The 16405-nt window shown below is 45.0% G+C and overlaps 1 protein-coding gene across 1 annotated transcript in view; it reads right to left on the bottom strand.

Moving 5' to 3' along the window:
• LOC127579984 (serine/threonine-protein kinase LMTK1-like) overlaps nucleotides 1–15694 on the bottom strand; it is a 275547-nt gene extending 259853 nt beyond the window's left edge. Inside the window, exon 1 of the mRNA XM_052033106.1 lies at nucleotides 15673–15694. The gene's annotated coding sequence lies outside the window, so the exon portion shown is untranslated. The remainder of the gene's footprint in view (nucleotides 1–15672) is intronic.
• Between the last annotated feature and the right edge of the window lie 711 nt (nucleotides 15695–16405).

Below are 16405 nucleotides of genomic sequence, written 5' to 3'. Positions count from 1 at the left end.
CCTTCCTACCATCAAGGCAACTGGAACCAGAATTGAAATTGGTTTATTATTGTCACTTGTACCGAGGTACAGTGAAAAACTTGCCTTGCATACCGATCATACAGATCAATTCAGTGCAATGAGGTAGTCCAAGGTAAAATGATGACAGAATGCAGAATAAAGTGTAACAATTGTGTGTCCAATTAGCTAATTTGGGGATGAGGAGAGTCAGGGAGGTGTGGAGGTTGTGTGTGAGGGGAATTATTGTATTATTTTTAAAACGGATCATGCAGCACAGTAGCGTAACGCTATTACAGCACCAGCGACCCGGGTTCAATTCCAGCCACTGTCTGTAAGGAGCTTGTACATTCTCCCCGTGTCTGCGTGGGTTTCCTCCCACATTCCAAAGACGTACAGGTTAGGAGCTGTGGGCACGCTATGTTGGCTCTGGAAGAGTGGTGAAACTTGCGGGCTGCCCCCAGCACATTGTCAGTAACGCAAAAAGACGCATTTCACTGTGTGTTTCCATGTACACGTGACGAATAAATAAATATCTTTTCTTATCTTATCTCAGTTTCAGAATATTTATGTTTTTCAGGTAAATGCTTAATGGAGACATAGATACAGTGAATACAACGTGATCTATCCAAACCCACGACTTCTACCAACTAGAAGGAGAAGAGCAGCAGGAACACCACCACCTGCAGGTTCGCCTCCAAGTCGTACACTATCCTGACTTGGAAATATATCACCGGTCTTTTATCGTCACTGGGTCTAAATCCTGGAACCTCCTCCCCAACCACACTGTGAGAACACATTCACCAGAAGAACTGCAGCAGTTCAAGAGAGCAGCTCATCACCACCTTCTCAAGGGCAATTGGGGATGGTATAAAGGAATAGCTGTAAATTAATGAAAAGCAAAGTGAACTGCCCCTTCACAAAGGAGCCAATCATAGTATTTCACAGTATTAAGACACACCACAACCAATGACCCTGGAATCCAACTGCATTTTGCTGGAATCTTGTGTCCAGAGTCATTCGATTTTGGAGACCTTCACTCTTCAGTCCTGACTACCAACAGCAGTTTTATATAATTGCTGAAGGGTTTAAACGTCTTGTAAGTGCATCTGCATTCTGTAGACTATTTTGCTTTAGAAATGAACATTGGTGGCCAGGAGGCTTATTTTGTTTACCTTTCAATCACAGGCAAGTCTTGCATTCAATGTGCTGTCAAACATTATCAGGAGAGTTCAGGCTGCCTGCTGAATGTTGGGTCATGTCAGTATAATCAGTCGTTAATCATGGAACAAGGTGGCTCCAGTTTATATCTCCCCTGCCCCACCCACACCCACAAGTTTTCAACCTCAGCAAGGGAGAGGGTGCTCCCTCACGGTAGGCAGGCAATTATTCTGTGGCAGTATGAAGGGTCTGAAAGTGGAGGGTTCGTCCCATCCTGGATGCCAACTTGTGCACTATTAATGTTGTCTGAGCAGTGCCAAATCCTGAACACCGCCCAGTGAATGATTAAATCCCCATTTTCAAGAACAGTCCCATGACGCTCTCCTCCAGTAACAGCAACACCTTATCTGATCTGGTGCAGAAAGGGTTAACTTGCACAATGTCAGCTCTCCAGCGAATGATGTTGGAATGCTGCTGTAATCAAGCTCCTACAGGGCAAGGAGCTTTGGAGGTTGATGGAGGAGTCCCATGTGCCAGAAGCACAATAGAGCGCAGCTACATACAGCTTAACATCTGACACAGAGATGCTTGATCACATCACCGTGATGAGAGAGGAAACATTCAGTTCCCAAGACAGCGCGAGGCTACTCTTTGTGAACTGTGGGATTATTACAGTGACTTGTCCACACGCCCTGAAAATGCAAATGTCCTGTTGCTACTGAAGATCAGCTGCAGAGTGTCTGCAATGCAACAAGCTGACACCGCTGCAGCTATGCTGAGGTCATTCTGTGCAGATGTTGCGAATAACATCATCGCCCAAACAGAGGCCTTTCTCAAAACAAAATTGCAGCTCTGTTCTGACCTGAGATTTATCGCTTTGCTGGTGCAGATTCTGGCCTTAAACTGCCAAGAATGACTGTTGACAGCACTAAATCCTAGACAAACTGTTAAGACGCATGCCACATTTACAAGGCATACAGCAATCCACAAATTGAGGTCAAGCTCTGCCTGGAGTTTGACACGTACAGGATACGGCTCTCCTGCTTTGAATTGCAAGCCACTTACAGAGGAAGCTTCATTAACAAGATAAAAAATACAATGAGGAACAGTGCAACTTATTGCGGCTTTCTCTTTTGGAAAAAGCAACAGGTTGCATTGTCTCTTGAGTGTGGTCCAAAAAATATTAGTGGGGGCAAGAAAAATAGTACCCAGCTTCTTCCTTTGGCTGTGGTCAGGACAGAAGGAAGTCAAAGCTCGCGGAGACCTGCTTGTGGTACCTTATTGTCCTCTGTCCACTGAGGTGTTGAGGTAGAGGCACCAGCCCAGCTAACAACACTGTTGTCTGGAGCTGAGCTCGCTCCCAAGGTGAGTGCATGAAAAAGCACACAGCACAAGAAAGGGGCTAAAAGTCCTGATGCAGGATCTCGATTCCAAACGTCGACCATCCCTCTGCCTCCACAGATGCTGCCTGACCCACTGAGTTCCTTCAGCAGTTTGTTTTTTTTGTACCGAGTTAGACAAAAGCAGATTCCCCACTATAGACTCTGAGGACTACAGACAGCTCCGCACTGAACCACCAACATAAATGATGCCTGCTTCAACTTGAAGTCATGGTCCAGAAAAATAGGGGGCTATGTGGGAGGGAAGGGTTAGATAGATCTTAGAGCAGGATAAAATGTCGACACAATATTGTGGGCCGAAGGTCCTGTAGCGTTCTATGTTGTATGTTCTAATCCAGTTCACTCAGCGTCACAGAAAGGGGCTTCTGGATCCCTTTGAAAGAGCTAGGTTAATGCTGAAGTCTTGTTTATTTCTCTTATATAGAATCAGATAGTCATTCAGCCTAGAAATAGGCCCTTCAGTCCAACGTCAATTTGACCATCAAGCACCCATTTATACTAACCCTACACTACACTAATCCCATTTTATTCTCCACACATTCCCCACCATCCCAACCTCTCTCCCTGATTCTAACACTCGCCTACACACTTGGGGCAGCTCACAATAACCCGCCACCGCCCATATCTTGGGGATGTCCGAGGAAACCAGCACACCTGGAGGAACGTGCAAACTCCACACGGACAGCGCCGGAGGTCAGGACTGAATCCGGGTCATGGGAGCTGTGAGGAAGCAGCACTACCAGCTGCGCTATTCAGCCACGCCGGGGTTGACTTTGCTTCAGCACTTGTGTGCTGGGCCTAACCATTGTTGAGGGTGGGGATGTTTAATTATTCACTACCATTCGTGACTAGAAGTGGCAGAACTACAGAGCTTCAACCTGATCCATGAGTTGTGAAATCGTTTTACCCCATCTGTGCTGTACTGTACTGGTTTTTCTGATTAGCATTCATGTTTCAGTTTCTCCAGGTTGACTCCTCGTTGTTAGGGATTCAGGTGTTGTTCCAGACGTGTACTTGTACACACTCGTTGAACCAGGGTGGACCCCCTGGTATGCGTGTAATGGGAGGGTGAGGGATAAGCCAGGCCATGTGGTTACAGACTGTGGTGGTGCACGTTCCTGCTGCTGGTGGCCCACAGAACCTCATGAATGCTTAGCTTTGACCTACCAGATATGGTCTGAGTCTGTTCCATTTGAGTCCCACAGCATAGAAACAGGCCCTTCGGCCCAACTGGTCCATGCCGACCAAGATTCCCATCTTAGCTAGTCCTATTTGGCCAAAATCCCTCTTAACATTTCCTATCCATGTGTCTGTCCAAATGCCTTTTAAATGTTGTTCATATAAGATAAGACATCTGTATTAGTCACACGTATATCGAAACACACAGTGAAATGCAGCTTTTGCATCGAGTGTTCTGGGGGCAGCCCGCAAGTGTCGCCACTCTTCCGGCGCCAACATAGCATGCCCATAACTTCCTAACCTGTACGTCTTTCGAATGTGGGAGGAAACCCCACGCAGACACGCGGAGAACGTACAAACTCCTAACAGACAGCGGCCGGAATTGAACCTGGGTCGCTGGTGCTGTGAAGTGTTACGCTAACCGCTACACGACCGTGCCTGCCATGTACTTGCCTCAACCACTTCCTCTGGCAGCTCTGACCACCCTCTGGGTGAAAAAATTGCCCCTCAGGATCCTAATAAATCTCTCCCATGTCTAGTTTTTTGATTCCCCAACCCTGGGAAAAAAACTGTGTGCATTGACCCTATCTATGCCCCTCCTGATTTTATACACCTCCATGAGATCACCCCCCACTCCCATACCGTTCTCCTACTCTCCAATGAATAAAGTCCCAACCTGTTCAACCTCTCTCCATAACTCAGTCCCTCGAGTCCTGGCAATATCTTCGTAAATCTCCTCTGCACTCTTTCCAGCGTAATGGCACCTTTCCTATAGCAGGGTGACCAAGACTGATCACAATATTCCAAACATCTTGTACAACTTCAATATAACATCCCAACTTCCACACTCAATGTCCTGACTGAAGGCCAGTGTGCCATAAGCCTTCTTCACCACCCTGTCTCCTACTGCTCCTAGGTCCCTGTGTTTTATTATAGTGCCATAAAACTCAGTGGAAGGTGTCCTCGGTGTGAAGGTATGTGAAAGATTGTGCAGTGGTCATTTCTACTCCTGCTACCATGGTAGAAGTTAGATCAGTGAGGATTAATCACATGAGTTGGTTCTGTGTCACTGTGATGCCCTTTTCTGAATCCTACAAATGATACGTATATCAAAAGCCAGAAAAACTCACTGGAGTTCAGGTTACCTTCACAATTCAAACAGTTTTGTTTTCTCCCAGGGAAGAGGAACTGAAAACTAGAGGGCATAGGTTTAAGGTGAGAGGAGGGAGATTTAAAAGGGATCTGAGGGGCAACTTCTTCACGCCGAGGGTGGTGTGTATATGGAACGAGCTGCCAGAGGAAGGTACAATAATAACATTTAAAAGACATTTGGATAAGTATATGGATTGGAGAGGTTTAGAGGGACGAGGGCCAAATGCAGGCAAACAGGACTAGCTTGGTGGACACCATGGTCGGCATGGACCAGTTGGGCCAAAGGGCCTGTTTCCTTACTGTATTACTCTATGGTTGGATTCTCATGAATGCCAGTATCTGAGATTGAACCTGGAACCTTTAAATCATTATTCCCCAGGCTGAGCTACCTTAGTCCCACAAAGATGACCCAAAGTCTTCACCCAACCGCCTGGTTCCAGGACTAGCAGGTCCCGTCACTGCCTAGTCTTCCGACAAGGGCTTCTCTCAGTGCTCGCAGCTCGCTGTGTGCTGAGAAGCCAGGAAAGATGAAGAAATAAAGAAAACCTGGGGAGTGAGAGTCGTCCAGGGAAAGCAATTCCTGCTGGATGACGTAGGAAGCCAAGCTGTAAAGAGACACACGAGACTGCAGTTGCTGGAATCTGAAGCAACACACAAAGCGTTAGAGGAACTCAGCAGGTTAGGCAGCATCAATGAGAGATTTGGACTGATGAAGGGTCTCAACCTGAAACGTTGACTGTCCATTTCCCTCCATAGATGCTGCCTGACCTGCTGTAAAAAGGTATTCTCATCAGAGCAATGGAATAAACTTTTCTGGCAAACCCAACTGGCTTAAAGTGACATAGAATGCACCAGATAGAAATAGGCGATTCAGCCCAAGTAGTCTATGCTACACGCGAGCTTTCCCTTAACCAGTTCATCCAAGGTCCTTTTCCAATCTTATTAATTGATAAAGCACCACTGAGCCAAGTTAACAACTAAAAAAACTGGTCTGCCCCTTAAATACACCTGTTGATATATCACTGCATTTTTTTTAAAATAGGCATGTTTTTGTAATACATGGGCACAGCTATATTTAGTAATGTGCTTGGTTTGCACAGACTATCGCTGGAGTGTCCTGTAGACCATTAATAATGAATTCCAACAACACCTCTGGGTATTTAAAATTTTCACTTTAATCAGGAAAGGAAGCATGGAAACTATTTAAATACACCCCAGGACCATCTCCCACCTGTCACCAGGAGAGAGTTGGCTGTAAACCTCTGATCCGGGGATCTGATGAGCTTTTGCTGGCATTGACGACAGAGTTATTTGTGAACTGTTCAAAGACAAATCATCAGTCTTTTGGAGCGAAATGGATAGAATGAATAAATGTCTCTATAGATTATGCTCTCAATGCAACACAGGCAGCAGATAATCTAAACAAATAGAGGAGTATTTCACTGCAAGAACATAAAACATGTTCTGTCTGAAAAAAACATCAACTTCTTGCACTTATAAAGCAACTTAAACGACAGGTATTTTGTCAGACAGAAAGTGCCGTTGTGCCATGTAACAGAACATTGCCACGGATTTCAATGGGGTGTTTTAAAAGAGATAAGAGAGGCCGAGAAGCTTATGGAGGGACATTGAGGCCTTGGAAGCTGAAGGCACAGTTGCCAATTGTGAAGAGATTAAATCTGGGGATGTCCTGGAGCCAAAGTTGGAGGAATGCCTGTGATCACCTTAAAACCCATTTACTAGGTACACCGCAAAATCCAGCCAACCTCCCAGTCAAAACCTCTCCATAAATATACCATAATTCTGAAAGATAATTGCATCAAAACTCTAAAATATTAGCCTCCTCACAGTTTCAATAGACCCCAATACCCAAAGTACGACAACCATCATTCCCAAAGGTTTTCCATCCCCTTCATGCCCAACCCTATTCCCACCTAAATCTTTAACAAGGCTTTTCTAAATTACATTAACATATCAATTTGTTTCTGGTGTGAATTGGTCACTAATTCCCATATTCCATGAGGAAAAGGCTTCTACTAATCTTTGGTCTCTCAACATTTCTACTCTTTAAACCTGCTGGTTCAACCTTCATAGACCAAGACAGACAGCTTTGTCATTCCGGTTATCACATCGACTTTTCTGAATTCAGTGCTCTGAAACTTGGACCCCCTCAGTCTAACGTACATCATTGCAAATGGCACACATACAACTGTGTTGACCAGGACAGATATGTTTATACCATCAAAGCTCAGTCTGTCACTGAAGCCAGCCTCCCCTCCATGGTCTACACTTCTCACTGCCTTGGAAAGGCAGCCAGCATAATCGAAGACCCCACCCACCCCGGACGTTCTCTCTTCTGCCCCTTCCCATCAGGCAGAAGATACAAAAGCTTGAAAGCACGTACCACCAGGCTCAGGGACAGCTTCTATCCCGCTGTTATAAGACCCTTCAACAGACCTCTTGTACGTTAATGAAGAACTTTTGACCTCACTATCTACCTCATCATGACCTTGCACCTATTGTCTGCCTGCACTGCACTTTCTCTGTAACTGTAACACTATATTCTACATTCGGTTATTGCTTTTTCCTTGTACCACCTCGATGTACTTATGTTTTGAAATGATCTGTATGGACGGCACGCAAAACTAAGTTTTCCACTGTATCTCAGTACATGTGACAGTAATAAACCAATTCCAATAAACCAGTTCCAAAGTGTTTTCTGTTCCTAACTGCCCATGAGATGGTGTTGGTGAGCCACCTTTTGAACCGCCGAGTCCTCCTGGTGAAGGTGCTCCCACTGTGCTGTTGGGGAGGGAGCTGCAGCATTAAACCCAGCAACAAAGCCAGGATGGTGCATGACTTGATGGTGGTGGACTTCCTAATTCTATGAGCCTGTCTTCCTTCGGAGTAGAGATTTGCAAAACTGTCTCCGCTCATCTTTCTTGATCTCATCCTATCGGCAGAACATCCATCTTGTGTTTATTTTGTTCTCTTCAAAACATGCATATGCTATTCACCTCAACTTAATATTGTGCCAACAAGTTCCAGTCTCCACTCTCTTTATACTGATGTGAGTCATTGAGTACTCCAAGTTTTGAATCCTCCACAAGTGGAAGTGTCCTCTGCTGAAACACTTTGGTCTGCCCAAAGCTTGTTGCTCTACAAAGCTTTTCACTGTATCTCAGTACATGTGACAATAATAAACCAATTACCAATCTTCCAGTCCAACGAGATGCCTGTAAGGGAATGCTGACACCTGGCACATTGCAGGCTGCAGGAGTACATGCTCAGGGACACTCTGGAGCTTGATAGAGTCAACGCAAAGGCTTTGTGAGGAAAGACTGCAGTCCAAGGTCCTGCTCCCACTCGGCACTGAGGGGCTAGGTCCTGTGTAATAGCCCCACAAACACTTGATGTGTACATTGTCCAAAGTCGCCACATGAGATGCACTGCTGCTTCGTACGTTGATGACACTACGAATGTATAGACTTGACAACTCTACGACTGTACGTAACCATAGAGTTATACAGCACAGAAACAGACCCTTCAGCCCAACTCGTCCAGACCGGATGACACTCTGGATGTAAGGAAAGCCATGTACTCTTTGGTATACGTTCTATATGAATAAAATTTATTTTTGAAATTAAAAAGACTTCTCTGAGGGGGGTTGAAAAGATGAACATAATTTTAAATACCCCTAAAGTGTCTCACTGTTGCTTCTCTCCAACGAGCCCCAGCTTGTTCAGTCTATCCTGCCAGCTCATAACCACCTCTGTCCCAGCCTCACCCTTGTAGATCAGAACAAATGATCGAAGATAACCAGTAACAGACAGTCACTGCTTTGATAAATGGAAATATTTAGTAAAGGTGTACTGTGGCAATGAATGAAAATGGCATTGTATTTCCAAACATTTATACAGATCATCAGGTTAACCTGCTTTGCTTATTTTGTAATCTGTCCATCATTACCCACCCTTCCATCACTTTCCCAACATCAATAAGACGGCCTTTTTTACCCAAAGAACTCTGTCTTTCCCAAAACGTACTTGAGCCAATGAGGTATAGTGTGTAGAAGATGAATATGGCAGTGGAGCTCAGAATAACATGAATCCAGGAGAACAGTCCACAAGGGTGGTCTGAGCTTTGGGATGTAGAATTAAATCTTCCCATCACTTTAATTCAACATCCCATCCCCACTCTGACATGTCTTCGGCTTCCTACGATGTTGTAAACAGCATAATGTAAGCTTGAGGAACATAGAACACAGAACAGTACAACACAGGAACAGGCCCTTCAGCCCACAATGTCTGTGCTGACCATGATGCCAATCCAAACTAATCCTTTCTGACTGCATCTATCTCTCTCCATTCTCTGCCTGTTAATGCGTCCATCTAAATGCCTCTTAAACATTGCTGTTGTATCTGCTTCCACCGGCTCCCCTGCCAGTGCGTTCCAGGCACCAGTAGTTCCCAGATCCAAATGGTACACTCCAGCCTTCTAGACTCAAAAAAATAAATTCAATAATTTGGGATAATGTAAAATTCCGGCTTTGCATCACACACTTCCAGCACTCGTGTTTTTTTCCTCCTCTTCTGGTAATTTTAGAGTCCGTTCATCTCTTCCTATTTACACGTCTGGCACCAGCCTTTTACCATCCTTGTTCAGCCAATCCCACCACTTCAATCAACCTCTGCCACCTCTTTTTTCTCCTCTTTGCTGTTCCCTCCTTTCACTTCAATGTAAAATTGTTTTACTTCTAATTTTCTGCAGTTCTCAGATATCAATGTCATGGACCCGTTGAGCCAAAGGGCCTGTACTGTATTGCTCTATGACTATCAACCTGAATATCTTCTATGTTAGAACATAAAACACAGAACAGTACAGCGCAGGAACAGGCCCTTCGGCCCACAATGTTGTGTCGAACTAATTAAATTAGTAATCAAATGCCTAATAAAACAAATCCCTTCTGCCTACACAATGTTCATATCCTTCCTTTCTCTACACATTCATGTGCCTATCTAGGAACCTTTTAAACACCTCTGTTGTATCTGCCTCCATCACCACCCCAGGCAGCGCATTCCAGGCACCCACCACTCTCTGTGGGGAAAAAAAACTTGCCCTGCACATCTCCTTTGAATTTAACCCCTCTCACCTTAAATGGATGCCCTGTAGTATTAGACATCTTGACCCTGGGAAAATGATACCGGCTGTCTGCTCTATGCCTCTCAGCATCTTATAAACTTCTATCAGGTCTCCCCTCAGCCTTTGCCACTCCACAGAAAACAACCCTAGTTTGTCCAACCTCTCCTTATAGCACATGCCCTTTAATCCAGGCAGCATCCTGGATTAAACCTCTGCTGTATCCTCTCCAAAGCCTCCATATCCTTCCTGTAATGGGAAAGTTAGGAGTCTGCAAGTTTCATCCCAATGCTACATTGCCAATGTCAGATTCTAAGCTGCAGGAAAACACAGTGCAGGGCAAAAGGGGTGGGAGGAGATTGGGGGAGCCGGTCCTGGGCTATTATCAGAGGGCCCCCACTCCTGGCTTCTGAAAGATATTGGCAGGAGCCCTGGTGATACCAATCCATCCTCAGTATTTCTGCTCAGATCAGCAACCTTACAGCATTGCAAAGTGGCAGCCCAAATGGACCGACAGATGCCAGTCAGCTGCACACTCTTCGTTACCTAAACCGCTGGTGCAAGAGGGTGCTCTAGCAATGATATCTTCAGCAACCAGAGGTACAAGGGATAGCAGAAAAGTGCAGGCAGGGAGAAACTTTGCAACAAAAGTCTACTGTTTTTATTAAAAAGTATGTCCAGTCTCTATTTTCATGAAGACTTAGTGACAATCATGCATCATTTTCATTGTCATTCTAATAACCAGGCAGGAATTAATTTTTAACATCAGTCATCGTCAATGGAAATGCTTGCATTATGTATGACTCTGATCTGTGGTATTCCAAATAAAATCTTCCAATGCCATTCATTGTGAAATATTGTTTCCTTAAGTGCTTTGAGGAAAAGTCCTGAACGATGATTGACAGCAGATGCGGTAACCAGAGCAACTCCAATCACCACAGACACAGAGGCAGCACCGAGGTTTCCCACTGTGCATTCACCCATACCTAACACCAGAATTCCCTCACCTCCACCGCACATTCGTGTCACATTGTGTTTCTTCCCCATGCAATTCCAATGCTCCCTGGTGTAACCGTACTTATTGTAGCACAGGAGGAGGCCATTTGGTCCATTGGATCTATGCTGGCTCCCAGCAGAGCAAACCCATCAGTCCCGTTCCCTCTCAGTCCTTTGCAGCCCTGCAACTTGCACACAGCTATCAACTCCCCTTTGATTCTCTTTGCCATATATCTGTCCTAAGGGGCAATTGGCAACAGCCAATGAACGTACCGGCACGTCCAACAGGAAGAAACCGGACCACACGGTCGCTGGGAGAACGTGCAAACTACACACAGACAGCACCCGAGGCCAGGATCTAACCCAGGTCTCCGGAGCTATGAGGGGGCACCACTAACTGTTACTCCACTGCGCCAATTTAAACCAGAATTCACACAGAAGCCTCAATTATTAATTGCTCCTATAATTTTCTGAATTTAAAATCACATCAACTCAAATTCTATAGACTCCCACCTTGGAAGTAAAATTCCTGAAGGACAACGTTGCAGCCCCAGATGACAGTGACATGCAAGATTGTCTTTCAATCACCCATTAAAAGATGCCAGATTAATGGTCACATAGTCTGGTAAGGCTTTCCCAATAGACACACCTCACCTATATAAAGTGAGCACTGGCAGAGCCCCAGTCATCAAAAGGTGGTTCTTATTGCAAGATTAACTAAAGAAAAATTCATCACTTGCTTAAATCACACAGTGATGTAAAGCACTGTGAAGCAGTGAAGCTGTGGGACAAAAAGGTTCAAATCTGAGGGTCTCAAATTTCTGCTGCATTAACAAGAGAACCGTCAAGTGAAGAGATTAGACTAGGAACAAGAACTGAACAACAAAGTGTGCCTTGAAGACCATCAGCAAATGCCCCGAGCTCCCAGCACTGCACACTCTGATTGGTAGGTTGTCTGTTAAGATGAGGTAGATAGGCAAAGGCCAGCCGTCATCCTCCCTCAACTCAACAAACACTCACTACCAATGCAACTAAAGATTTTCAACTTAACTGGCAGCATCAACCGACACAAAAGTCATATAATATATATATATATATATACACACATACACACATATATACATATATATGTATATATATGCTATGACTCAATGCCACATTAAGCAAGGATTGAAATTTCCCTTCATCTCTTCCTTCAGAAAAACTGCAACATCAAGTTCACTGGACGGTTCCTGTGCAAGCTTAAAGCCTGCATCTCATTTGCTCTTCCACAGCAGAGGGGACGGGTGGTGCAGCTGGTAGAGCTGCTGTCTCACAGCTCCAGCAGCCTGGGTTCAATCCTGACCTCGGGCGTTGCATGTGTGGAGCTTGCATGCTCCTCTTGTGACCACGTGGGTTTCTTCCCACATCCAAAAGGGTGGTGGGTTGATTGGTCATTGTAAATTGCACCCTGGTATATAGGTGAGTGGTAGAATTTGGAGGAAGTTGATGGGAATGTGGGAAGAACAGCCGGTATCTTTTCCCCAGGGTCGAAATGCCTGATACTAGAGGGGATGCATTTAAGGTGAGAGGGGGCAAGTTCAAAGGAGATGTGCAGGGCAAGTTTTTTTTTACACACAGAAAGTGGTGGGTGCCTGGAATGTGCTGTCAGTGGTGGTAGAGGAGGTAAATACAATTGAGGTGCTTAAGGGACGGGACTCTTAGATAGGCACATGAATATGCAGAAAATGGAGGGATATGGACATTGTGTAGGTAGAAGGGATTAGTTTAGTTAGGCGTTTAATTACTAGTTTAATCAGATCGGCACAACATTGTAGGTCGATGCTCTGTGCTATACTTTCTTGTAATAAAGAGGGATTAGTGCAGGACTGTTGTAAATGCATGGTTAATGGTCAGCACAGACTCAGTGGGCCGAAGGGCCTGTTTCCATGCTGATTCTCTCCATGACAACAGAATGGGTTCTATCAGCCCATTGCACTGCATCAGGCTGTGCAGCCTTTTGCAGATTACAGATCTGTCTTCTATCTAGGATCACATCTCAGGCACAGAAAATTCAAAGATTTATTCCTCTTCATTAACTCTCAAGGTCATGGAAAACAAGGTGAATCACTCTGTGCCATTAAATGCATAAAATCTAATGTTCCTTATCAGCAAACACATTCCCACTTCCAGCACATATTGCCCTTGTGGTGATATTACAGATCCCCACACGACCAATTCCAGTTAGACAACAGATTGTAACAAGATAAAGCTGCCCAGTCAATCTTCAATTTATTCCAACCTTATTACACAAACCTGACCGGGATTTCAGGGAGCAACAATTCAATCAGCTTTTACCTCCAATTAAGCAGTGATTTGCGGATTCAGTAAATATTTTACCCAGTTAAAGATCAGCACAGTGGATACTCGAGGATAATGTGAAGATTTGAAGGAAAGCACAGTTACAAGGAGTACCTGAACAAATCATCCTCTCCACCTGCCAGTGCCTTTCCCATCCTGAAGTCACTCTGAGTCCAGGGAGGAAATTGCACAGGAGAAACCCAGTGACAGGGACACCAGAGCATCAACTTCTCAGGCAGGAAGTTTGTGTAGAAGCCTCATGCCAGACACAGTAACCTCATCCACATGAGTGTAACCAGTAGAACATCAGATTTACGAGAAGCTTGCCAGGACTCGAGGAACTGGGTTATCGGGAGAGGTTGGGCAGGCTAGGACTTCATTCCTTGGAGCGTAGGAGACTGTGATCTTATAAAGGTGTATAAAACCATGAGGGGAATAGACAGGATGAATGCACACAGTCTTTTTCCCAGGGCTGGGGAATCAAGAATTAGAGGGCATAGGTTTAAGGGAAGAGGGGAAAGATTTAATAGGTACCTGAGAGGCAACTTTTTCCAGCCGTACATGGAACGAGCTGCCAGAGGAAGTAGTTGAAGCAGGTACAATTATAACATTTATAAGACATTTAGACAGGTACACGGATAGGAAAGGTTTAGAGGGATATGGGCCAAACACAGGCAGATGGGACTAGCTTGGATAGGCATCTTGGTCGGCGTGGACCAGTTGGGCTGAAGGGCCTGTTTCTGTGCTATGTGATTCTTTGACTATGACTCTATAAGGAGGGCGTGAGCCATACTTCAGCCAGCTGATGTCCTTGTGAAGGAGCCAGCAGAGAATGCCTGCAAAGTAATCCGTCATCTCTGCATGGTTCCTCCTACCTGTTATTGGCCTGCCTCCCCATCCCCGTTCCAGCAAACTGCCTGGAGCGCAATGGACATCCAATGGAATTCCACTGGGACAATATTCCAACCTAGGGGGTTCCCGGAAACATGCAAAACAAAGAGGGAACTAAGTGAATAATGCAGGCTTTGAATTTAGGAGTGAGTTGAGTTTGTACATGAGGGAATGCAGCACCCATGCAGCAGTGCTGATGTGGTAACCATCTCCACAGCTACTGCTGTAGCAGGTAGGACCACAGCAGCGGGTCACTTATGTTACTGGGCCAGAGCTTGGCCACCCCAGCATGTCCGACTGTATGTATCGGCTGTGGGTCAGGAGTGTCCGGTGATAAAACACTTTGGGCTGGGCCAGTCTCGGAACTTTCTCCAGGTCAGGTGATTTACTTAACAGTAGAACAAGGTGCTTGAGATTGCTAACAGTACCGAAAAAATAATAAGTACTCGTCACAGGCCTGGGTTTGGATTTTCCGTGGTCAGGTTATACATCTTATACCTGGGCAGTTGTCTACACTGGTCTAATATTGCAAGGTTTGGTCTAATAATCTGGACAATTTGATTTCAAACCAAATCCATCCCATGTGAGCTATATGCAAATGAAAGATAATGAAGCCCTCAGATTATTCTAAAAGCTACTAAGTTCACTGGTGTCCTTTAGAGACCATAGACTGCTTTCCTTACCTGATCTACTCTGTGTTTAACTTCATAAGATCACAAGCAAATAGGAGCAGGAGAAGGCCACCCAGCCTCTCAAGCTTGCCCCACCATTCGATATGATCAAGGCTGATCAGCCCCAGGCCTCATCTCCTCTTCTGTGCCAGTTCCCCACAGCGCTTAATTCCCTGATCTTGCAAAAATCTGTCTACTTCCTCTTTAAATACCCTCAGTGATCCAGCCTCTGCAACCATCCGGGGCAGAGAATTCCAGAGGCTGACCTCGGTTGTTATATCAGGACTGCCAGAGGTGAGTAAGATAGCTAGAACAGCCAGCGATGCCCAAGAAGAGGTTCCCAGTTTAACAGGACACTGCAACGACAGAGCTGACTTTCCTCACTGGTTGTATCCCAGATAAAACTCGATGACAACCCTTTAAATGAGCACTCCTTTCAACCAGCAGCAGGTAACCTGATTTGTCCCACACTGGACACACTCTGCAACCTCATGCCAAACAACAAGGCAAACTTCCTGGGATCCAGGAAGACAGCTGATGGGTTCAGGTAACATTCCACCAACTACATTGGATTTAGACAACATGGTCTTTAATTAAACTTCTGGGGTTCAACATAACAACCGATTCAAAGCGTTTTGCGCACATACATGGGTAGAGAAGTTTCCACATGATACAAAAAATGTGCTGTTGTTTCCAACATCCTACAGACAAATCCTGCTTTAATGAGAAAGTCACAGTGTACTCACCTCCTCGCTGTCCTGAGGTCCAGTGACCTGCTCCAGTCACGAATGCAAAGGAAATAAAATAAATAAAGTAATATTAGTCTTATAATTTGCATTGTTATTAATATAGTTTGCATGTTCATAAATCCCTGAAGGTATCAGGACAAACAGATGAGATGGTTAAGGAGGCAGACAAGATCCATAAGAAATAGGAGCAGGAGGAGGCCATCCAGCCCATTGAGCCTGCTCCGCTATTCAATAAGATCAAGGCTGATCTGGCCGTGGACTCAGATCCACCTACCTGCCTTTTCCCCAAATTCCTTAATCCCCCTACTATGCAAAAATCTAACTGTGTCTTAAATATATTTAATGAGGTAGCCTCTACTGCTTCCCTGGGAGGAGAATTCCACAGATTCACTACTCTCTGGGAAAAGAAGTTTCTGCCCATCTCCGTCCTAAATCTACTCTCCTGAATCTTGAGGCTATGCTCCCTAGTTCTAGTCTCACCTACCAGTGGAAACAACCTTCCTGTCTCTATCTTAATTTATCCCTTTCATAATCTTATACTTTTCTATAAAATCCCCTCTCATTCTTCTGAATTCCAGCGAGTATAGTCCCAGGCGACTCAATCTCTCCTCTTGCCTTTATTGAGAGGGGGCGCAGATTACAAGAAGATCATGCAAGAAATGTGTCAAAGGCCAGTTAGGCCAAAACTAGAGTTCTGCGTAAAGTTCTGGTCACACACTATAGGAAGGAT

This window comes from Pristis pectinata, chromosome 18, assembly GCF_009764475.1.
Source record: "Pristis pectinata isolate sPriPec2 chromosome 18, sPriPec2.1.pri, whole genome shotgun sequence".
Taxonomy (NCBI): domain Eukaryota; kingdom Metazoa; phylum Chordata; class Chondrichthyes; order Rhinopristiformes; family Pristidae; genus Pristis; species Pristis pectinata.
Note: the sequence above shows the minus strand (reverse complement) of the source record. Positions and strands in the feature narration are given on the sequence as shown.